The sequence below is a fragment of the Acinonyx jubatus genome, chromosome E4 (genome assembly GCF_027475565.1).
Source record: "Acinonyx jubatus isolate Ajub_Pintada_27869175 chromosome E4, VMU_Ajub_asm_v1.0, whole genome shotgun sequence".
NCBI lineage: Eukaryota > Metazoa > Chordata > Mammalia > Carnivora > Felidae > Acinonyx > Acinonyx jubatus.
The window spans coordinates 45,166,896-45,191,031 of NC_069395.1; the positions used below are offsets into that span (position 1 = coordinate 45,166,896).

Genomic DNA, 24,136 nt, shown 5'->3' on the forward strand with positions numbered 1-24,136 from the left:
ATTAACAAAATCTGCCCTTTGGGTCCAAGTGACCACTATTTTGTCTCGCAGAAGGGCAGCCTGCTAATTTATGACACTAATTTTTGCACTCTTGCAAGCACTTGGATTTAAATGAAAGAAGGTGGATGCCATTTTATGATGAGCTCTACAAAGCTTTGAAACTTGATTTCCTGCCACATCACAAAGCCTCAGTCAAGGATGCCCTGCCTCTACTGAGGTGTTATGATGCCACCACTCCCTCCCAATGTATGAGAAAAAATGCTTCTGTGATTTGAGTACCAACACATCTTCCACCAGGCAGCATTTATAAAAAAGGGACTACAGCTCTCTATGGTAATTAACCTAACGACTGGTTCAAAATGTGAATGAAACAGCTAACTATCATAAGTTCTAGGGGGAAAAGAACCTCAAGTGATTCCCAAAATGTATCTCGATTTTAGATTAAGCCTATCTAAACCCAAACAAAGGAACACCTAAGTAGGGATCTTGACATTTAAATAAAAGCCTGGTGTTGGGGCAAAACACCACTGTGGTTAGGAAAATGGACTCTGGAGTCAGACAAACATGGCTTTGGGTGCCATCTCAGCTACTCACCAGCAGTGGGGACTTATACAAGTTAACTCCCCTCCTCGTATAAAATGAAGACAGAGGAGAAATCTCATCATATTACTGAGAGCACACATGTACATGAGCAGGGGAGGGGCAGAGAGAGGAGGAGACACAGAATCTGAAGCAGGCTCCAGGCTCTGAGCTGTCAGCACAGAGCCTGATTCAGGGCTTGAACCCACAAACTGTGAGATCACGACCTGAGCCGAAGTCAGAGGCTTAACTGCCTGAGCCACCCAAGCGCCCCTGGATCTTGTCACTTCTATTCCCACAATATTTGTTGATCCACCCTGTTGCCCCCACCCAAACTAGTACAGCTTCAACACCATAAAAGTCTCTTAATCTGCCCTCAGTATTAATCACAGCAGAAAAAAAACAAAACAAAAAAAACCCAAAAAACTACCAAAAGCATACTAGCTCTCAGCTCCAAAAGAGGAACAAAAAAGTCAAAGGCAGAGTGGGAGTTGGGAATGCCAGTGCTGATACACAGAGCCTGGAGGATTATGGGAAATAAGCCAAAGCTTGGTCAGTGTGGCCAAGACAGATTCTGGGGAGTGGCCAGAGTGAGTCCAGGGCTGACGGAGCAGAACATGAGAGGCTGAGTCCAAGCTGGCCACCATGGTTCCTCTCACGAGAAAGCTAGCACAAGTTAACAAGGCCCAGACGGTAGGGTAGGAAATTGTCCTTCAGATCCAAGTCTTGCCCTTAATGCTCCCAGGGAACTCTTGAAAACCATAAGAGGCATTCCTCATAGTCATAGAGGTACAATCCTCTTGGTCCTGGTCTGACAAGTTTCATTTGACACGTTGCTACAAGATCATTGTCACTACCTTCATAAAAACTTCAACAGTTCCCCATTGCCCAGAGTAGTAACCACTTAGCCCAGTACCAAAGGCCCTGTGATCTGGCCCCAATTGTCTTTATTTTCTACCTCTCCTACTCAAATGAAATCTCCTTGTCCCCTGTACATGCCTTCACCTCTCCTTTCTCCCGCTAAATGCCCTGCCAGTCACTTTCAGATCCTTCAAGCCCAGATGGAAACTCCAACCCCAACAGAGGTTTTTTTGGCTCTCCCCAGGTAGAAACAATCTCACCTTCGTTTGTGTTCTCCCAAAACTGTGCTCCACTTTGCTACAGCTGTTTAAATATAGCTTATCTCTCCTCCAAGGGTATATACTGTATTTATGTACTTAGCAAATATTTGTTGAATGAATGAAAGAATGGTTGAGTAAATATTTAAGAATAAAGCAAAGTACAATGCATCATAATCTTGAAACCCATGCCAATGTCCCCAGAAAGGAGAAAGGCCCAATTCTCAGCTTGAATATTTGTTATTAAAAATATACACTTTCAAAGCTCAACTCATTTGTTTTTTCAAAAAAAATAAGACTCTTACTGATTAACTCCTTTTCAAAAAAATTTTTTTAATGTTTATTCATTTTTAAGTGTGAAAGAGAGCACAAACGGGGGAGGGAGAGGGGGGCGGGGAGAGACACAGAGTCAGAAGCAGGCTCTGGGCTCTGAGCTGTCAGCACAGAGCCCGACAAGAGGCTCAAACTCATCAATCATGAGATCATGACCTGAGCCAAAGGCAGATGCTTAACTGATTGAGCCACCCAAGCGCCCCCTGATTAATTCCTTTTAAACTTTTAGATGAATTTTGTCCATGAAATTAGATGTGGAGAATTATTTACGAACAAACACCTTCCTTAGTTTATTTTTCTTGACCAGTCTGTAATCATGGGAAGTATATAAGTGTCTAGGTAAAACTTACATGAAGTCTGAATAGATTTGTATATTTTTTTATTCTAGAAGTTTTTTTGCTAACCTTCCAGATCTGTAGTAATTCAACTTAAATCTAGTCTTTATCACTAGTTTTCTTTCTTGAAAGATACTGTTTATAGTGGATTATTTCTAGTTTTCCCATCATCTGCACTGTCAATACAACTATAACCTGTTCTAAAATCTTCTCTGAAATATATTTATCCCTGCTTCAAATACTTTTAGAAAAACAGCTGATAGGTAGTGAAAGATATGAACAATCCAAACATTATTTTGCCATATTTCCTTCTAATATTTTTTATAATTATTTTTTAATAGTTTGAGAATATTATATTTTGTGCCCAGTTTTATTTACTTAACATTTCATCTTTGGTTTTTTTCCCTATATTACCTTCCAAAAATCGCTATTTTCAGATGTCACATTTTTATTGTTACTATGAAGAAGAAAAATACAAACATTTTTAAAAAATGGATTTATTTTAACAAAGTGGCTATTTCCTGAAAACCGAGCCAAATCCAGACATTAGAAGAGGATTAATTAAGCCTTTGACACATTTTCGTAAACACTGTTGAGGTTTCTGGTGAAGATTAATTGGGGGGGGGGGGACACCTGGGTGGCTCAGTCAGTTAAGCATCCAACTTCGGCTCAGGTCATGATCTCACGGCCTGTGGGTTCAAGCCCCGCGTTGGGCTCTGTGCTAGCTCAGAGCCTGGAGCCTGCCTCGGGTTCTGTGTCTCCCTCTGTCTCTCTCTGCCCCTCCCACACTAGCACTCTGTCTCTGTCTCTCAATAATAAATAAACATTACACACAAAAAAAGATTAATTTGGGGGAATAAGAGAAGTAGCTCTAAAAAATATTTTAAATATTTATAAAATAGAGTATAATACCCACTATTGTTTTCCCCCCAGAGTTTCTTAAATTATAAAAGTTTAAAAGTCCTGATGAATTATAACATCAGTTATAGTCTCAGGCTTCTGAGCATCATCACTGTGCACCTTAGGGTGGAGAAATCAGAAATCCCAATTCACAATACAAAGGTGCAAAAATCTAATTACACAGAATAATGCCCAAGGACTCTCTCTTCCAGTAAATGCCTTAGAGAATGGGGATAAATTGGATTCTCCATAATTGAACTAAATGGTGTGTGTGTGTGTGTGTGTGTGTGTGTGCGTGCGTGCGTGTGTGTGTGTGTGTGTGGTTAAGCACAGTGATGTTTTTGAACAGATTCCATAGGAAAAGTAAAAAATTCTTCATGGGCAGCCTTAATCCCATCAACTCTCTGAAGTTTATCTGGCAGGAACTCTACTTTGTGTTAAAAACAAGAAATATATAAACCAACTTATGTTCTCTACGATTTACTTCAGATATTAATCCACAGAAGAGAAACATAGAACTCTCCCAAGAGCTTATATTAAATATTTCAAAATCATGCCAGGACCCTCTGGATAGAAAACAGACATGCTTAGGAATAAACAAAGAACAGTTTCCTCGTTTCCAAAACTCATAGAGATCCAAAACTCTGAGTTAGGCTTGCAATATACTTGCCTTTGCACTGAAAGACCTTCAATTTTTTGCAATCCCTGTTCTAAAAATAGGCCCAGTATCTTTAATACGGCCACAAAGCTTGACCTATTAAGAGGATTCCATGAATCCGCATGTACTTACAGATGCTATGTAAGGGCCAGACACCAACTCCAGTGGGTGAACAGTGTGAAAATTCAAAAAGGAAAACCTAACTAAAATGGAGTCAGGAGGTTTGGCAGGGGAACTCTCACACCCTACCACTCTTCATTAATTGCAAATCCAATAGGAATAGATGGACCTAGCTGATAGATACTACTTTACTATCCCAACAGGAAGAAGAAAAGCTTTCCTCCTCCCCTAGCAATAGCCCCGCCAATGGGAGAAAGTCACAACTCAGCCAATGAAAAACCACTCTACTTCCACTCCCACTTTACTCCAATGGATTTTTTGTTTATGACAGCCTTCCCAACTTGCCCTTTACCTATATAAAAAAGTGTTCCTCTCCCCTTTGTTCAGTGGATTTGCTTATGATTTTGCCATAGCTTGCTTGTCCCAGATTGCAATTCTCTGCTATTCCTGAATAAAACCCATCTTTTTCTGGTGAAATAACTGGCAGCTTTATTTTGAAGGTTAACAGCAGAAATAAGAACAATGTTTTCTACAAATGGCCACAGCACTGAAATAAATTAAGGTGCCCATCTATACTAGGGATTTGGTAGAACAATACCCTCACAGGTTAATAAAACTAAGAGAAATGGAGGAGACACCAAGAAAGGGAAAAACACTACCGTGCTATACATTCCAATGCCCATTACCTTATCCAAGGGAAAATTTAAAATCCCTGTGGTCAGCTATTCCAGTGAACAGCTTTCTAGAACTTTGAGACCTTAAGTCTGCCCTCCTCTTTTTTTAGAGGAAGAAATTATAATAATATTGTTGGAAGATAGATATGTATATAAATATACCTGTATTTTTATGTACGCATTTTTATTTAGCCATAATTAGATGAAAACTAACTTTAAATTTCATTTCATTTGGAAAAACGTGCTTGGAAATTTTCAAGATTATTTTGCCATTACCTCACAGCATGCTTCCAATTTTCCCATGACACATCTGATGAGAATAAATCTTGTTTATTTTGCCACTTCTCTAAGCTGTCTAATGTCCCCAAAGGAAGCTACAGATTGGCTGTCTTTTTCTTCATAAATATGAGAGGAAAGTGTGTGAAAAATAAAATTAAACCCATCTGACACAGCTACTTTTTCAGAAAGCATCACAAGAAGTATGAATTCAGAAGGAATCATGGTTGCCCATTAGACAGCCTTTTTTGGTTTTGAAAAAATACATAGCAGAAATTCACAAACTGAAATGAGATTTCCTTTGCTCCTTTTGAGTCTAATTATAGTTATTAAAATTTTTTGCACATATTTTATCAGAGGCTCTCAGATTATTCCAGAATCCTGAAAATATCCTTTGCTTTGAGATTGCGACCATATAAATGAACACAATATGCACATTAAAAGAAATCAGGCCAGACTTAAAATAAACCAGGCAACAAGCCTAGGAATTTTACTAAGTGATTCCCCTTCCAACACAATAGGTCCTGGTGTCTCTTCTCTTTATTTTCCTAATTATATTCTTTTTTTCTTTCATTCCATTTTTCTTTTCCTCACACAGAAGTATATTTGCTTGAAATGCTTTCTACTATAGTTTCTACTTCTCTCTCAAGAATCTATACCATTCGTGTAAAAAAAAGTGCATTTTTTAGAGAACTGTATTTGGGGCCCAGATACGTGTTTTGTTAGTCTGGGTATATGGGTAACGATAAGTAGGAGTGACTTGGCTAGGAAAATGAAAGATGATAATGCTAGGCTTAGGAAGGTGCAGGTAGAACTTCATAAACTAGTCAACATTTCTGTAGGCTAGCTAACTTTCTGAAACTATTTACAAGGCAGATAAAGTACTCATTAGTGAAAATTATTTTAGCATGCTCTAACTTATCCTCACAAGAATTTAAGAACTGCCAAAATGGTTCTCATTCCTATCCACTTAATTCAGTCAGGCACTGTGTCCTCTGAATACAATTTTCTTGATAACAACCCAAGTATCTCCAATAATAAAGTCAGATCTAGCACAGTCTAAAATACAGCTCATCACATGCTTTTTTTGACAATCTGTTGCCAGCAAAATAGTTAATCACGAAATTAAAATATTCTTGTGTAATGTACATTAGTGAAAAATTATCCAAAGCGATTATATGTGATGCTCTAAAAAAAGGAGACAGAAAAAGGCCCATTAACTCTCTAATAGAAATAACTATTTAGATAGTATCAAGTTCTATGGAAACCCCATTTTTTCTATGGAAATTGCTCTTCTATAAAGTGATTTTACATGGTCCTTAACAAATGTTCTGAAACTTTCTAAGTTTAGCTCTGTTTGGAGTCCAGTCCTCACACGTGAGATTCATTTACTCTAAACTAGTCATTACAGGCACCAAGGAAATTAAATATGAAAAAGAACTATAAATAACTGGGACTGCCTTCCACAATATCCCTAAGAAAGCAACTTGAGTTCATCTGGACGGTAGCACAGATATGCCAATGCCAATCACATTCCAACTTCCACATATTAATGAAAAGATCAAAGTTACAGACCTCCCGAGCTAGGTGGGATCATAATAACAAATTCCAATGTCCTATTTTCAGATCAAGAAATTAATTGTCCCGTGGTCATAAAACTACTGAGTAACAGAACATTTGTAAAATGTTTTTTTAAATCAATGTCAATTTTGGGAGGCACCTGGATGGCTCAGTCTAAGCATCTGACTTTGGCTCAAGTCATGACCTCACGGGTCGTGAGTTCAAGCCCCGCGTCAGGCTCTCTGCTGACAGCTCAGAGTCTGGAGCCTGCTTCGGATTCTGTGTCTCCCTCTCTCTCTAACCCTCCCCTGCTCACCTCTCTTTCTCTCTCAAGAATAAATAAACATTAAAAAAAGTTTTTTAAATAAATCAATGTCAATTTTTAAAAATGTTTTATTTTATATTTGAGAGACAGAGAGATAGTGCAGAGGAGGGGCAGAGAGACAGAAACAGAATCTGAAGCAAGTCCCAGGCTCCAAGCTGTCAGCATAGAGCCTGATGTGGGGCTCGAACTCATAAGTAGTGAGATCATGACCTGAGCCAAAGTCAAACGCTTAACCAATTGAGCCACCCAGGCACCCCAGTCAGTGTCAGTGTTTTTAGCAGTTTTTCTTTCTACTAAATACTACATTGATTTTTATAGAAGAATTCAAGCACTCCTTTTTTTATTAATGGAGGAATGTAAATAATCTTTGGTAATAAAAACCATATTGTCAGGAAGCCTTGTGAAATGATCTTAAATTTGAGTAGAAAGATTTTTGTTATGGCCAATTTTGTGTGTCAACTTTACTGAGCCATGGGGTGCCCAGATACTCTGGATGTGTCGGTGAGGGTGTTTCTGGATAAGGTTAATATTTGAATAGGTAAATAAAAAATGAAATTGCCATCCCCAATGTTGGGTGGGCCTCATCCAATCAGTTGAAAGCCTGAATAAAACAAAAAGGTTGAGCAAGAGGGAATTTCCTTCTTTCTAGCTTCCCTGAGCTGGGACATTGTTTGTTTTTGTTTTTTTTGTTTTTGTTTTTGTTTTTATTTTTGTGTTTTTTTTTGTTTTTGGTTTTTTTTTTTTTTTTGCCTTTCAACTTGGACTGAAACATTGTCTCTTCCTGGGCTTCTAGCATGCTGGCTTTCATAGTGGAGCTAGCCTTCAGCTCTTCTGGGTCTCCACCTTGCTGACCTCAGATCTTGGGACTCATCAGCCTTCATAATCCCATGAGCCAATTCCTTTCCTTATTTTTATTTTATTTTTTTCCAAATTCCTTATTTAAAAAAATATCTCTCTCTTTCTTCTGTTGGTTCTGTTTCTCTGGAGAACCCTGACTAATACAGATATAACCAACCAAATACATTATTGAGTCCCAAAACAATTACTAATTTATTTCATTTAATCTATACATATTAAACCGTTGGGTCAGTAACAAATTAAAAGCAATGCAAATGTCTAGTGCTTCAATATAATGAGTTCTAAATTTATCAGTACAATCAGCATGCCAATGTCTTTCAGAATACATTCGGAAATACATGGAATCTGTATTTAAAACATTCCATTAAATGATTTATGAAGGACAGTAAAAGCATTTGGCTCAGATACATCCCAATTGGCAGAAGTTGCCAGCAAGAAGGCAGAGACCCAACAAGGCTCTGGGCACAGGGGAAACGAATTGACCTTAACTGAGCACCCCTTAATCTCATTCAGGTGTTCCAATTAAATGGCATCACTGTTTCAATTAAAGCTACAGTCTTTGCTGACTAATAACATAAGGCTCCCTGGGAAATGCACTAATTAGGTAGATTTTCTTATTTACTGATTAAGAATGTGTTTTGTACCAAATCAAGGTTAAAAGGTACTGCTGTGAACCAGGCCTATCATCCACATGATATCTGAAATGTCTTCAACAAAGTTTTTCTGTTCTCTTCTGTTTCCTACTTTATATGAGTCAAGAGATGAGATGTGTTGCCACTAATAAGAAGGTTTTGCCTATGTCTGTGTTTTCTTTAATTATGAACTATTTCAAGCATATAGAACATAAAGTGAAGAATATATATTCCTACCATCCAGCTAAACAAAATCTTAACATATACCATATTTGCTAACAAAAGATTAAACAAAACATTACAGCCACATCTGTAGCCCCCTCTACCCTGCCCCACAACATGACTAGGCACCACTATACTCAAAGCGGTATTTATTCCTAGAAGTCATTTTAGATTCTTACAACATAGGTAAATATCAATACATATATCCATGTACAACTAATAGCATTGTTATGCATATTTTCTGACAACTTTGCCTGTCATTCTGCAGCTTGCTTAAGGCAGATAGGTAGATCACGTATATGTCATGTATATGTATATCATGTATATGTGTGATATGTATTTCTAGTGTATTCATTTTAACGGATATCTATACTTCTAACACATCTCATGATTTATCTGTCTCCTTGTTGATGGGCCTCTCACTTATTTCCTCTTTTGCTCTTCTAATCAATGCTGTTGTGAATGTAAATGGGTCATAAGTATTAGTTTCTCTAGAGTGTATGTATAGAATATTGGGGCAAAGTGCGAGCATCTTCATCTGCACTTGATATTGCCAAATTTCTCTCTGGGGGACGGCAGCCGGGGGAAGGGGGGGGAGGGAAGCTGTGTAATTCACACCCTACCAGCAGCGTATAAGAACTTCCTTCCTCCCACATCTTTAGAAACTCTAAGTATTGTCCCACTTATACATTTTTGTCTATTTTGATCTGTAGAAAATGGTACCTTAATTTACATTTATCAAAGTAATAGTGACTTGAGCACTTTTCCATATATTTATTGGCCAGTCAGGTTTCTTATTCTATGAATTCACATCCTTTCTCCATACATCTTCTTCTTACTGATACTTAGGCATTATCTGTCAATTTTAGGTATGAATCCTTCTCAGATAAAAACATTTCTGTTGTCTTTTCCCCATCTGTGGCTTGTCTTTTCCCTTGGATTACATTGTTGAAGAACAGTTTTAAAGTTTAATGAAGTCAGATGTAACTATCTTATTCTCTCTGGTTTGTGTTTTTAGTGTCTGGTTTAGGAAATCCTTCCTTGCTATTGTCTTCATAATGATATTCTCCCTCATGTTCTTCTAAAAGGACGTTAGCACAAGGCTTTTTACAACCTGGAATTAATTTCTGTGTGGATTAATGAATCCATACTTTACCCTACAGATAACTAATTATTCCAGCAATATTTATTTTGCATTTCTTCCAACATGTGCCTATTTCTGATATATTCCAAGTTTGCATATTGGAATAGGTTGCTTTTGAGCTCTCTAGTCTATTCCATTAGTCTATTGTCTATCCCTGTGCTATTGGTACCATACTGTCTTAATTATTATAGTGTTAATACGAATTTCTGGGGGCACTTGGGTGTCTCAGTTGGTTAAGCATCTGACTTCAACTCAGGTCACGATCTCATGCTTCGTGAGTTCGAGCCCCATGTTGGGCTCTGTGCTGACAGCTCAGACCCTGGAGCCCGCTTCAGATTTCTGTGTTTCCCTCTCTCTCTGCTCCTCCCCACTCTATCTCTCAAAGATAAATAAACATTTAAAAAAATAAGAATTTCTGCCATCAGGAGTGTAAAGTCTTCCCACTTGGTTCTTCTTCAAATTGTCTTAGATATTCTTTAGCCAATGCTCTTCCATAGAGTGAATTATGTCAAGTCCCACAGAAAAACAATGTCATGATTTTGATTGGAAAAACAGTGAATCTGTGATTATTATGAGGCTGATAGTTTTATGATATAATCTTCCCATCTAAGATTGCTGCTAGCCCAGACAGCATTTACGTGCAAACTAGGAAAAGCTACCCTTTCCTACAGCCAGCCTCACATGAGTGAATAATGCAGCACAGGCTGGTTTTGACCTCTGCTAACCCTTCTTTAGTTAGGAGCCTCCTGCTATGAACATCCTGAGTCATTGTAGACAGCAGCCCTGTTCTCATTCATTAGCATGGCATATCTCTTCATTTAGTCAAGGCTTCTTTAATGCTCTTTGATGACATTTTGTCATTTTTATTCATGAAGATTTTTGCACATATTTGTTAGATTTATTCCTAAACCCAATTTCATATGGATTTGTCTTGTTCTTATGAATGGAATCTTTTTTCTTTTACATTTTTAATTGGTTACTACCAGCTCTTAACTTTGATATGTTTGCCTTATACCCAGAAACTTATTTTTTTATATATGAAATTTATTGTCAAATTGGTTTCCATACAACACCCAGTGCTCATCCCAACAGGTGCCCTCTTCAATGCCCATCACCCACTTTCTCCTCTCTCCCACCCCCATCAACCCTCAGTTTATTCTCAGTTTTTAAGAGTCCCTTGTGGTTTGGCTCCCTCCCTCTCTAACTTTTTTTTTCCTTCCCCTCCCCCATGGTCTTCTGTTAAGTTTCTCAGGATCCACATAAGAGTGAAAACATATGGTATCTGTCTTTCTCTGTATGACTTATTTCACTTAGATAACACTCTCCAGTTCCATCCACATTGCTACAAAAGGCCAGATTTCATTCTTTCTCATTGCCACGGAGTATTCCGTTGTGTATATAAACCACAATTTCTTTATCCATTCATCAGTTGATGGACATTTAGGCTCTTTCCATAATTTGGCTATTGTTGAAAGTGCTGCTATAAACATTGGGGTACAAGTGGCCCTATGCATCAGTACTCCTGTATCCCTTGGGTAAATTCCTAGCAGTGCTATTGCTGGGTCATAGGGTAGGTCTATTTTTAATTTTTTGAGGAACCTCCACACTGTTTTATACCCAGAAACTTAAAAGAAAAAAAACTCTTTAAATTAATTTATCTTTAAATTATCTTGGATTTTCTATGTACTCAATCATATCTTCTGCAGCAAAGTTTAAAATTCCTCATTGTACCATGCAATTGCCATTCTAGAGTTCATTAAGTCCCAACATGAAGGCACGTTTTAATTACATGTGAGAATTAAATCAAATGGGTTATTTCAGTTTAGAAAAAGACTTTAGATTCCTAGTTAACAGATCTGGAAAATATATGGATAGAGTAAACTGATTTTGTTTGCCATTTTTGCCCCCAACTATAATTAGTCCATTATTAAATAAAAACATCAAGATTTGTGTTTCATTAAGGATTCATTAAATTAGTGTGGTTCAGCTTGAGTTTCTGTACCTTTTATCAAAAGCCTTCCTTTTAAAACAATTTTTGTAGTCACTGCAACATATTCTTTTTTAAAATTAAGGGATCTAGAAAAATAGAAAATTCTATTCCCTACCTCAGACCCACTGAATGAGAATGTACTAAGACTGAATGGAAATCCTGTCTTCTCAATATATTCTTCCAGTTGAGTCTTATGATCAGGACAGTTTGGTATTTAATAGCATCCCTGCAGGCGTCCCAACAGTGCAGAAGAGAGAGCAAAGCTGTCCGTTTGGCTCCACTACAAACAAATGAGCTCCAGACTGGGCTGGACTCAGCACTATTTAGCAAGCCTTTTCTCATGCTCGGTGACTGCCTTGTCCACTCTCCAAAGCAACTACTGCACCTTCATCAGTATCCTCAGGCTCCCTTCCCCGCTCTCCCTTTACTCCCAGAAGACTTCTTCTTTCCAGAAAATAAAGATACATCTTAATTCTCTCCTATCCATTCTCAAGTTCATCCCTTGTCCACTATACTTTTCCTTTTTCCAGCCTGTCTCAAAAGGAAGACATCCCAATCCACTTCCTCCAAACGCTTACCCCATCAATGATGCACCTTTTCTTGGATTGTCATTATCTTCCTTTTCACTGGGTTTTACTTCAAGCCCCAAAATGTGGTCAAATTCTGAAGAAAAAGAAAGTACTCACCTACCTCTCAGGCAATTGCGCTCTTTTTTTCCCTTCACCATTAAACCTCTTGAACAGTATTCCAGATTCCTCACCTCCTATATGCTTCTTAATCAGCCACTCTTTCTGGAAACACAATCCCACTGCACAGGCTATATACACCCCAATGATTCTCACATGCGTGTCTGCCATCCCAACCTCTGCTACATTCTGTCACAGATTTCCTACTGTCTATTGCTAAATAACTCCATAGCTCATTGAAAGTGCATTTCTTGTCCCTGACTCCTAAGAGCCTAGAAAGGTCAGTACCAGGCACATAGTATGCCTTGATAAATATCTGTTAGATTGACACTGCAATATTAGCAATATTAGTTCTATACTGGATGCATTTTCCCTGCCCATCTTCTCAATCTCTACCACCTGTTCTTAGTCTCTTCCCAGGACTAAGGGGAAAGCAGATGGGAAATTAGTTTGCCAAACAAATAGAACATTTATACCAACATTTAAACCTGTGAGTACCTTTATAATTCTTTAGAAAACTCTATTTCAAAACTGTTTCTTTCATACTATGAGTTTATTTTCCCCTCATCAGGGGACCAGATAGGCTTTCAATAAATAATAATTTGTCAGAAAGCAATATATTTAGCTATATACTGATTAAGTATGAGACAAATTGCAAAAAAATTTAAATAAATAGGTAATCTTAAGCGTTTAGATATCTGGTACAGGGGCACCTGGCTGGCTCAGTCAGTAGAGCATGCAACTCTTGATCTCAGGGTTGTGAGTTCAAGCCCATGTTGAGCATGAAAGCTACTGAAAGAAAGAAAGAAAGAAAGAAAGAAAGAAAGAAAGAAAGAAATCCTACAAATAGATAATAGATACCTAGTACAAATTGGACTGTCCTCATCTGTTGATGATCAAACTAACCCCACAGCAGCCTGGGGCTCACAGCAGGAACACTTTATTCCTTTTCTCTAAATCCAATCTGAGCTTTACTGTTCCACTGGGAGCAAATCATCAAAACTATACATTTACAAAGAAAGTTGTAAGGTAAACATATAGATTAAGACCATGCTTACATGTCACAAAAATAATTGGTTGATTTAATCCAACTCAGCATGAAGGGGGAAAGAATTGAGTTTAAACAGCGTGAATATTGGAAATTTGCTACCTATTAGAAAAACAAAAGTTTCAAATTTATGCTGGAAATAATTTTAAAAGAAAGACCATTAAGAAGAAAATTAGTGAGATATTTTGTCATCTGTTTTCCTGTTTTCTGTGCAGGGTGTCTGTGGTGCTTGGACTTGTCTATATTTGGGTAATGGCAGCAGGTGAGGTGTACAAAGCAGCTGCCTTTGAACTTCCTGGGGGGGGGTGGAAGACATTCTGTAAACATCCTAGGTAATGAGCATAAAATATATCTGAATACACAATGCCTTCTATGAGTCACAGGTTCTTTAATAATCTTTAGATAAACAAATAAATAAAACAAACATTAAACAATAACCAAAAAACAATTTTTTAAACCACACATACTCAAAAATAATCTCCAGATGGAAGGAAATTCCCTTAGGAAGGAAAAATGAAAAGTTTTGTCTCAGTTATGCAGGACTAGAAAGAAAGAAAAGAATATATACACATATATATATCACATATATCTTATATATACCATATATAGTTATTTTCATATATATATACATATATATATATACATATACACACACACACACACATATATATATATATATATATATATATATATATATATATATATATTATGGTTTTAAATAAATAAGACCTGCCAACCAAAGCCAGGAAAATGAATGGACAGGAAATGAGGCAAACTTGAAAGAGGAAGTGGTTTTGAGCCGTCAACAAGAGGGGATTGAAGAGTAGGAAACCCACAAGATGGGTAAAAATGGAAAATCAAGGGCTTTATCTTAAGAAAGAAACTCAGCCCATGACTAGATTATCACAAAGATGCATAACTCAACCAATTAGTCGTTTATGGCTATTTAAAGAGACTGAGAAGATAATCAAGAGAGAACAAAAAGAAAGAAGTTGTATTTCCCCTCAAAATATTTGTAAATCATTAAATCATTAAAAATATAAAGGAAACATTTTATTTATTTTTTATTTTTTTCTTAATTTTCAGGTTTGAAATAGAGTGTGAGTGGGGGAAGGGCAGAGAGAGAGGGAGATACAGAATCCCAAGCAGGCTCCAGGCCCTGAGCTGTTAGCACTGAGCCCGACACGGGGCTTGAACTCACAAACTATGAGATCATGACCTGAGCCGAAGTCAGATGCCCAACTGACTGAGCCACCCGGGCGCCCCTAAAGGGAAACAATTTAAATGTAAAATAAGAATATCTTTCTTTTGATTATATAACCATCTGGGATTTTAAAAAATTCAGTACTTTGACCTTAGATATCTGAATTGTTATAAAACTTGGTAGTTTATCTGCTACTTTAAAGTTATATAAAAGTTGAAGCAAGTAAAAATTTTCTTCCATAAAAAAGTAATGTATTTCCTGATCTTAGAAATAAAGTATGGCATATTTTAAGTTGAATGCAAACATTAAAATATATTTGTGAAAGGAAACTAACATAGCATGTAAAAATGCACATCATAAAAGTAAGCAACACCAACAGAAAAGTGAACATAGACTTTTATAGAGAGATCACAAAGAGGTTAAAGAAACAAAACCAGATGGGCAGAGAAAAAAAGACTGGAAGGACCTATATTAAACCAATAACAGTGGTTACCATTGAATAATAGGCCCATGGATGAAATTTTTCCCTTCTATTTTTATAAAGGGCTATGCTTTGTAGACATACTGTATTTTTAAATGGGTAGTAGAGAAACTTTCTCCAGAGAAACAGTACAGACAAAATAACCTGCTTAGTAAAGGTTTAGAAACCCTGGGTAGAAAGTACACAACTACACATATAAAACCATTCTGCATTATTAAACTAGTATTTAAAAATCAAGGCAAATAGGTGTCCCATTAACTGCCAGAGCATGGCATAATCAATCCAATCATTTTAAGAGTAGTAGTAATCAATAGTAATCCCTGGAAAAGCATCAATTCTGCCATCATTTTTGAGAACATTCAGACAGTTGAAATAAGCAATTGATTTAGCTCAACTATAATTCTGTGCTTGGGTTATTTTAAACACGTAGTCCCAATTTTAAAGAACCAGTAATTACATAAAAATACCAAGTTTGGCTTAATTATTTTTCTCATTTTTTTTGCTTCTATATTACAATTTTAACACATGATTCTGTCAAAATATATTACATGTTTATTATGTGCACACAATTGTAATAAATGAATTGATGCAGGTCAAAGTAGAAAAAGGAACAGGCCCCCCACTCTCCATCCTCACTGATTACCTTCTTCACTCCCTTATTTTCCCCAGGCCCTCGCTGCTGTCCCACTCCACCTGCACACGTACAAGTAACTGTCACTGTGGAAAGATCTCACACATACTGGGAAGTATAATAAGCATGTAAAATACAATGACACAAAATCATTTCCTTAACAGTTCGGTGTAATGTAATTTCTGCTCCCAACTATGACCTTGGTGTCATGGGTTGTCTATAGAAAGTCCCCTCCTTGGAATTCTAGTGAGTCCTTTCTAAATCCCAAAATACTTTACTCTTTTAATCAGTGTTATTAAAGCATAATTTGCACGCAATAAAATTCACTAATTTCAAGAGTACAATTCAATGAGTTTTGACAAATGTTTATAATTGTACCACCACACTTGATCATGATATAAAATACAAAATATTTTTAGCATTCCAAAAACCCAATTAAAAAAAGTCAGGCTATCTAACAAATAATTACTTTTATTCCCTTTTAAATATTCAACTACCCTAAAATCATAATATTTAAAATGTTTCTGGGCACCTGGGTGGCTCAGTTGGTTGAGCATCTTACTCTTGATTTCAGCTCAGGTCATGATCTCTCATGAGTTCGAGCCCCACACTGCACTCTGCATTGACAGTGTGGAGCCTTTTTGAGATTCTCTCTCTCCCTTTCTCTCTGCCCTTCCCCCACTCATTCTCTAAACAAACAAACAAACTTTAAAAACAAACTAACAGGGGTGCCTGGGTAGCTCAGTCGGTTAAGCATCTGACTTCAGCTAAGGTCATGATCTCGAGGTTTGTGAATTCAAGCCCCACATAAGGCTCTCTGCTGTCACAGCACAGAGCCCACTTCAGATCCTCTGTCTCTGTCTCTCTCTGCCCCTCCCCTGCTCTCTCTCTCTCTTTCTCAAAAACAAAAAACATTTAACAAACAAAATATATGTCAGTTCCATGAATGCTTAGTCAAAAGTGTTAAAGAGTATACCTGCTAGATTAGATTATCACGAGATGCCAATAGGAAGATTTGTCTCACTTGTACTGAGCATTGTGTTTGGTGTTTAAAACACCATCACTTTTCATCTTCTAACTAGCTGTGAGACCACACCCCGCAGATGAGAGCAGAAGCAAACCTCCAGAGATAGCAATAGGAGTAATATTTAAAAACCAGGAATCAAGAACTCTTCCAACCCCAAGAGAAGTCCAGGGAACATCCACAGGATCCGTACACCCAGGTCCCGCTGAAGTTGTCCACTTTCATGCTCAGTGACCAAAGCCACAGCTCTATCTCTCTTACACTTCGTCTCCTGCAGACTTTTCAGGACTATCCAGTTTTCTGGGCCTTTCTTTATCCTCTTTCACAATGTCCTGCTCAGTGTTTGTGTTTTTGTTTTTTAACCAGTAAGTGGCTGGAGGAAAAGGGGTAGGGTAAAAATCAAATATATCCATGTTTCAAATGATCCGCAATGAAATAAGAGTCTTCAGAGATGAAGTTCTAGACAGACTACTGAGAGGAAAGTTTGAGTTGCATTCAATTTAGAGTCAAGGCTGCCAAAATATAGATGTATCTATCAACCTTCCTCCTGGACGATAAAACAACTGACAGTTTGATTTCTCTTGGCAGGTTTCCCACATCTCTGTTTGTGGGGATATACTCTGCAGTATCTGGATGCCTGAAATGAGCGTGCTCAAAGTGATAAGAATGAAACTGACTCAGGGGGGGTAAGTTATGTGATTTCAACACAGGTTTTCCTGTATGTACACGGAAAGATATGCTCTACTAAATGAGGACCGGCAAGAAGTCAATCAGACAAGAAAAGCACAAAACCATCCATTGAATAAACTCCTAACTGGTGCATATTATGGGTGGAAGGGAGCAAGGGCAAATTAGGCGTATGATGCCTCTACACATAAATATACAGGTACCAACTTGGGAAACAAAGTTTAAGGGTATGGATGCTCAGGGCTTCAGCCTCCCTCTTGGCAAAGCTGTTTGGTAAGAGGAATGTGGTCACCAAATGTACATGATGGTTTTAGGACATATGTTAATGCACATCAGCAAAACAGAACCATAAGGGGATGTGACTCAACTAATTTAGTCTTTAGTGATAGATGCAATACTTCAGCAAGAGGTAAGAGGGTCTCTGGCCACGTTTTGATGTAAATGTGCTTCCTTGCTCCTCAAATGCACATTTTCTCCACATTTTAACAATTCTACATTGGGAGTGTGTCTTGTAATCAATGGGGTCTTACAATTGTCTGCCATGAAGTTGCTATTATGACCTGGTTCCACGAGCATGAACTTGGTCACAGCCATTCATTTTGCAGTCACCTTAACTGGGCTTTGTTTTATAGCTAGTGTTGGATTTCATTGCCATTTTTATATGTCTTTAAAAGATTATACTGATTCAACATCAAAACAAAAATTATTGTGTAAATAGAAAGGCAGGCGAATGGGGTTGCAGGATAAATTTAACATTAATGGAATAAATATTTAACTTTGGAAAAATAACCACAATTCCCTCTTTGATTGCAAAGCAACAGTTAATGGTTGTATGGGATCTAAACAAGAGATAGGGGAGGTTGAGTTGCATTTTGTTAGAAAGATCCATGAAAAGTACTGTCTACCACATGCCAAGCAGTACAAGTGAAAGCAGGCAAAAGGGCCAGATACCTCGGAAGAGATGCAAGAAACGTCAAAGCAATGATAAGCCAGGATGGTCAATTCAGGTGTAATGCAGGATGATTGTTAAACATCGTTGGCAGCACTTTTTTTCTTAATGGTACATATGACCTTATAATTGAGGTCATATGCAAGTCAGTGAAATACCACAGTCAAGTTTGTCTTCAGCACCCTTCTCTCCAGATAGCTCAATACACTTCCCAGGTGATTCTGCCTCTTAGTATCACCTCTCTCAGGAATACTAATATTTGAAATACAATACCTAATTATAAAATGAAATATGGACAACACTGCTTCAAAACCCTAAAACTGTTTTGCATTATTCCTTCAAATAATCCAGCATATGGAAAATCATAGGTTCAAATACACTTGACTATTTTATTGGTGGCTACAGATCACCAATTTCATCCAAAAATCATGAATTCTTTCCTCTTGAATATTTGGCTTCTTTGACTTGAATTTTATGATTTGTCTTTCAAGAGTCTTGAAAGCTATTAATGTTTGGTATAGGATTTAAGAAAGACAGAGTCTGGGTATAATCAAAGAAAAACTTATCTGCCTCTCTATTCCTTCTTAGCACCAGTCTCTTTATATCTGTTTTCTCTAGCATATAGAAAAGGCATCTCTTTATACATACCAAGGACTGCCCAAACCCTTCCAACAAAAGTAGAAACACATCAGATGGCAATTACAATGGAAAACTCTCAATAACCCAGAAAACATGACAAAAATGCTGTCCAAAATTTGTTTGGACATAGAGGAATTTTATTTATTTGTTTGTTTGTTTTATTTTATTTTATTTTATTTTATTTTGAGAGACAGAGAGAGTGGGGCAGGGGCAAAGAGAGAGGGAGAGAGAATCCCAAGCAGGCTCCAGACTATCAGGGCAAAGTCCAATGCAGGGCTTGATCTCATGAACTGAATTGTGAGATCATTTCCTGAGTCAGAATCAGGTCAGACACTTAACTGAGTCACCCACGTGCCCCTACACAGGGGAATTTTAAAAAGTAACTAGACTGGAAATGCCTGGCTGGTTCAGTTGGTAGAGCATGTGACTCATGATCTCAGGGTCGTGAGTTTGAGCCCCACATTGGGCATGAAGCCTACTTTAAAAAAAAGAAAAAAGTAACTAGACTGAATTAAATACAAACTGCCAAGTTTAACACTGAAAACCCTTCCAATACCCATGAAATATTCCCAGCTTACATTTTACTCTTACTTCTACTACTTCCCTACATTCCCGTCAAACTAGACTATTCTTCTGCCACCATGACCAGTACCTTCCCATATCCCTCTACCTAGAATGCCCTTTCTCCAAGTCCATTTCAACCCTTCAGAATCCTAATAATCCTTCGAAGTCCATTAATTCAATGGATATTAAACACAGTCTATGTACACAATACTAAGGATAAAAAAAGTAATTTGGAAGGTTCCTGCCCTGAGGAATCACCAGTCTGACCTATCTTAAATATATCTTCTGCAAAGCCCCATTAGATCCCCTCAAATACCTGTGATCTCTCTTTCCTGTAAATCTTCTTCTCTTGTATTATTTCAACTAAAGAATCTTGTACTAATCTCCCACTATATACCAGAGATAATATTGGGCACATTTGCATACATTGACATTACGTAACCCATACAAGAGCTTCACCAAGTAGAGTCTCCATAGACCCACCAGGCACATAAGAAAACTAATGCTCATAAATTCACATTCATGGCAAGTGTCCTGTTCAGCATCAGAATCAAGGTCTATTGGTTTTTGTATCCAGGGCTCTTTACATCAACATTTCAACAGCATTTATGTGATTCTATTGTTTGTGTGATCATTTTGCTTTTTTTTTTAATGTTTATTTATTTTGAGACAGAGGGAGACAGAGCGTGAGTGGGGGAGGGGCAGAGAGAGAGGGAGACACAAAAACCGAAGCAGGCTCCAGGCTCTGAGCTGTCAGCACAGAGCCTGATGCGGGGCTCAAACCCACGAACCGTGAGATCATGATCTGAGCCGAAGTTGGACGCTCAACCAACTGAGCCACCCAGGCGCCCCCATTTTGCCTTCTTAATGACATAATTTTATATTTTTTTATTCTCTATTCTTTATTTTCTATTTTTCATTTTTATTTATTCCTGTTTTAATAAGAATCGAAACTTATTCTAATGTATAGTTTGAACACCAACTATATGAAATATCTGGCTTAGAGCAAGTGCTCGAAACTTGTTTACAAAAAAAATGTGTTCCAAGTATTCTGGTGAACGCCAGCCAATGCTGGTTCATAATGATGCAGAGATGAGGGTCTAAGAGCAGCCTCCTCCTTGACATTGTGAGAAGTGGGGACATTGAGAACTCACTGGCCCATGAAAGGGTAAACAATCTATGTTGACCTGATTGCGACTGAGGCCTAAAGTAAGCAACAAGCTGGTAATGTATTAAAAGAAAAAACATATGAAAAAGAGAAGAGAAGTTTGCAAGAATTCACACTGGTCTGATCATGCTCTGTTCACAAATGCTGGGTGAGATGTAAGTACCTAGGACCAAAGAAAGCCTAGGTAGGTAAATTGCAAAGTCCGAATCCAAGGATTCCAAATTAGTCAAGAGCTAAGGTTGTTTTTTAAGCTTTGACTGGGACCTGGGATCCAGAAAGAAAAACATTCCTCCTTCTCTAGGAACTTATGTAGCTGAGAGACAGCTCAGCTCTCGTCTTGAAGGAGAAGAAGCTACACAGGGAGAAAGGCTACAGGCTCACAGTTGAAAGCAAACACAGACTAACCAGAGAGACAGGATTTCAGAGTTGGAAGGAATCACAGCTATTTCCTAATCAAACCTACTCTTGTGATAGACACAAAAACAGGGGAGTTGAATCTATTTAAAGGTTACACTTAGGCTAAGCTAATTCAATAACGTGAGCTTGCCCAATTATAACTGGCCTCATCCAAATATAGCTGTGCTCCCAAGATTCCGTCACCAGGCAGTGAAAGCCATATGCACGCAAAAGGAATGGATATATGCACTGCCTGAGCCGTGACAGACACTGGGAGCAGCGGATCATGGGAGAGAAAAATCACTGGAGTGCTCACAGATTTGGGGAGTACAGTTCTAGACGCAGACACTCTCTATTTTTGATCCCCTGGAAAGTGAAAGTAGAATGCTCTCCGGAGTAAGTGGGATGAAGAGCCACCCCAGGGAGCTCTCTGTTTGTGGGGTCTTATCATATTCCCAGACTGCTGTCTCTCACTATGTACTAGTTTCCTGCGGTTGCCGTAACAGACTACCAAAAACTTAAAAATAATAGAAACGTATTATTTGCTTCCAATAATAGAAACGTATTCTCCCACCATCACAGAGGCCAGAACTCTAAAATTCGTGTCACTGAGATGAAATCAAGGTGTCATCAAGGCCACACTTCTTGTTTGTGTGTGAGTGTGCGTGCACGCGCGCGTGTGTGTGTGTAGGTGTGTGATCTCCCTCTGCCTCTCTCTTATAAGGACACGTGTGATTGCATTTAGTCACCTCCTCTCAAGAACCTTAACTTAATCACATTTGCAAAGACCCTTATTCTAAATAAGTGAACATTTTACAGGTTTCAGGGATTAGGGATATTCTTCAGTCTCCCAAGTCATGTTAACAAAAGTCCACCCTTAATATAAAAATATTTTCTGTTAATGTAAACTGTTAACGCAAAAATATTTTCAAATAAAGAAACTCACAGGAAGCCACACTGTGAGACTCTTCTCCATCCGATTCCTATTCCTCCTGTGCCCCTTTGTTACTTGCATAGGGACATTTCTTTATAAGGACTGGGTTTAAAATTTTCTCTAATGTTTAAAAAAACATTTTGGGGGAAGGTGGAGGGGCAGAGAGAGAGGGAGACAGAGGAGCCAAAGCAGGCTCTGCGCCGACAGCAGAGAGCCCGATGCAGAGCTTGAACTCATGAACCGTAAGATCATGACCTGAGCTGAAATCAAGAGTTGGACGCTTAAGTGACTGAGCCACGCAGGTACCCCAAGGAATAATTGTAAGTTGACCTAAGGAAGCAATAAATGTTAGGCAGTACAAACATTCAAAAATCTAATAAAATCATGTAGGTCTTCATTCCTGACTTCTTTCAGCAGCAGATTTAAAGCTCCTTCCTAAGATGGTTCTGGAGGTCCTCCAAAAGCCCTTCTACTTCAAAAAGTCACCATCACTAGGTCTCACCTTCTTCAGCTTCTCTATACCACCACACTGAAAAGATCAAGTGAGATTATTTGCTCCCAGACAGTTAGAGTTTGTATATTGTTTGGATACTGTTTGGTTCACTCGTTATCTCAAGAAATATTTCTTAACTGCCTGTCATGAGTCAGACACTGCATTAATCCTTGGAGATAGAGGAAAGGTGGGCTGATGTTCCCCCAGTAAGTGCAGACGTACCTGTGATGAATGCCATAACAAAGTCGACACCAGAGTCAGGGGAAGCTACAGCAATAGAGGGAGGTGTAGCAGAGAGAGCTCAGGCTCTTGAAACACAAAGAATGGGGTTCAAATCCCAACTTGCCACTTAGTGTCTTACTGTGTGACCTTAGGCAAATCACTTAAGCTCCTTGGGCCTTACTTTTCCTACCTGTAACAAGGGACACAGACTACCCACTTTAAACAGCTATTGGGAGAACTAAGTAGTATAACATTTACTAAGCTCCTGCAGTGTGGTGAGGAGCATCTGAGCCAGCCTGAAGGAATTGGGGAAGCTTGACAGAGAGGTAAGGCTTGGACTGAGACTTGACAGGCACGTAAAGGTTTGTCAAGTCGGTCCGGGCAAAAGCTAAAAGCTCAAGGTAACTGGAAAGAAGGTCATGAGGTGGGGCTAGAGAGGTGGGCAGGAGTCAGTTATAAGGTTAACAGGGAGCCTTTGGTGAACTTCTAACAGGGAAGTGACATGCTCTGATTTACACAAACATGTCAAGAATGGTTTGGGGTACACACAAAAACAAAAGTTAGGGAACTCCGTCACAACCTGTAAAGATCCTGGCAAAAGCTCACAAAGGCTTGAAGTCAGACACTGACATGGAAGCGGACAAGACAAGAAGACAAGACATTTTGGAGTTAGAATTTTTTAGTGGGGGGGGGTGTCTGTGACAGGTAATGGAGAATAAGAAGATCAGGATGTCTCCAAAATTCTCCAGTTACATCTGTATGATATCAAAACAACTATGATTCCTTCCTTCCTTCCTTCCTTCCTTCCTTCCTTCCTTCCTTCCTTCCTTCCTTCCTTCCTTCCTTCTTCTTTCCCTTCTTCCTCCCCTCTTGCCCTCCATCTGTATCTCTCTCTGTTTTCTTTCTTTCTGATAAAATCAAATGAAATCTTTCCTTTTGAACCAAAACAGAAATTCAAACTGGGACATAAATACAAAAGTATGTTGAACGTATTTTTCAGCTTTCAAGTGGTTGTTTTGACAGAACAAAGTCAGTATAAATGTATTTTTAAATCCTGTTAAGCTTTCCCCTTAAAAAATGTAAGGATTCTGGTGGAGTTCTAAAGTGAAAACATTCTTTTCACTAATGAGAAATGACAGAGTGCTGACAGGCCCCAGATGTCAAATATAAATGAAATTTTAGAGGGAGAATTTCAGGGTTCACCCCAGTGACCACCCCAGTAATCATGACTACTGTCTGTGGCCAGCTAAACAAACTGTATCTGTAAAAGTTAGCTGCGACAGGGG

General features: G+C 38.3%; 1 protein-coding gene and 1 non-coding gene across 2 annotated transcripts in view; one reads left to right on the forward strand and one right to left on the reverse strand.

Annotated features, from left to right (window-relative positions):
• The window catches only part of NIBAN1 (niban apoptosis regulator 1), a 152,131-nt gene that overhangs the window by 90,549 nt on the left and 37,446 nt on the right, over positions 1-24,136 (reverse strand). The window lies entirely within an intron of this gene.
• TRNAM-CAU (transfer RNA methionine (anticodon CAU)) lies at positions 19,470-19,542 on the forward strand. Its single transcript has one exon. It is a non-coding gene; the product is annotated as a tRNA-Met (tRNA).